Source organism: Galeopterus variegatus, unplaced genomic scaffold (assembly GCF_000696425.1).
Source record: "Galeopterus variegatus unplaced genomic scaffold, G_variegatus-3.0.2 Scaffold1053, whole genome shotgun sequence".
Lineage (NCBI taxonomy): Eukaryota > Metazoa > Chordata > Mammalia > Dermoptera > Cynocephalidae > Galeopterus > Galeopterus variegatus.
In genome coordinates, this window is record NW_007727164.1 from 422,179 (window position 1) to 423,931 (window position 1,753).

A 1,753-nucleotide genomic window follows, 5' to 3' on the forward strand; every position below is an offset into this window, starting at 1 on the left:
ACCTTTCAATTACCATAATAGGATTTCCCACCCTCTTCACAGTCACAGTGGGGGCTAAGTTGCTAATACATAAAATTGGGGGGACAGAATTCAAGCTTCAATGAGTTTTCAGGGGACATAATTCAATGCACTATATTCTGCCCCTGACCCCCCAAAACTCATCTTTTCACATGCAAATACATTCATTTCATCCCCAAAGTCTTAACTTGTTTCAACTCAAAAGCCCGAAGTTCAAAGTCCCATCTGTGAAATCAATACGTTATCTACTTCCAAGATACAATGGTGGGACAAACACAGGGTACATATTCCCATTCCAAAAGGGAGAAATAGGCCAAAAGAAAGGGATAACGGGTCCCAAATAAGTCCAAAACATAATAGGGCAGGCATTAAATCTCAAAGAAATAGGCCAAAAGAACACAGGGTACATATTCCCATTCCAAAAGGGAGAAATAGGCCAAAAGAAAGGGATAACGGGTCCCAAATAAGTCCAAAACATAATAGGGCAGGCATTAAATCTCAAAGCTGGTGAATCAAGTACCTTTGACTCCATGTTTGACCTCCTCTGTATGCTGGTGTGGGGGTCGGGCCCACAAGTTCTTGGGCAGCTCTGCTCCTATGGCTTTCCTGGTCTCAGGCCACACTTCAGCTCTCGAGGCTGGTGTTCCACTCTGGTAGCTCCACAATCCTGGGGTCTCCATGGCAGTCCCTCTCTCACAGCTCCATTAGGCATGGCACTGATGGGGTTTCTCTGCTGCAACTCTGACCCCACATTTCGACTTGACATAGCTCTAATGAAGACACTGTATGGTGACTACGCTCCTGTGACAGATCTCTTCCTGGGCCCCCTAAATTTTCCACACATCCTGTGAAATCAGGGTGGAGGCTCCCAAGCCTTCCCAGCTCTGGCATTTTGCCAGCCTGCAGACCTAACAACAGGCATGCTGCCAAGGCATTCAGCTTGTATTTTTCAAAGCTGCATGTCTGGCCATACCTGGGGCCAATTTAGCCATGGCTTGAGCAGCCAAAGTGGCTGGGGTGCTGGTGCCGGAAGCAGCTTCCTGAGGTGGCCCTAAGCAGCAAGCCTGTAGTGAGTGCCTCAGGCCTGTTCCCCAAGACCATTCTGTCTCCTTAGGCCTCTGGGCCTGTGATGGAGGGGCTGGTCCCAGAGGCTTCTGCAATGCCTTCAGTGCCTTTTCTCCCCTCTCATGATAATCTCATTCTTTTGAGTTAATCTTCTTAGAACCACTGAATTTTTCTTATTTTGAGTTAATCTTCTTAGTACCATTGAATACCCTCTGCCTCTCTACTACATGGCTAGGCTGCAAATTTTCCAAACTTTTGCACTCTGCTTCCCTTTTATATTCTGGCTTTACATTGTGCCTTTGCTGCCATAACTCAGTGTAGGCTGTCACAAGTAGCCATGCAGCTCCCTTAATGCTTTACTGCTTAGAAATTCCTTCAGCCAAATGCTCTGGTTCACAACTCCTAAGTTCCAGCTTCCACAAAGTCCTAGGGCATGACAACACAGTCAAGTTCCCTGCCAGTTTACAGCAAAGGTGATCTTTGCCCTAGTTTCCAATAAACTCCTTCTGATATCTGAGACCTCCTTAGAATGGTCTTTGCAGTCCATATTTCCATCAGCATTCTGCTCTCCACCGTGTAACCATTCTCTAAGACATTCCAAACTTTCCTTCATCTTTTTGTCTTCTTCTGAGTCCTCCAAACTCCTCCAACCTTTGCCTAACACCCAGTT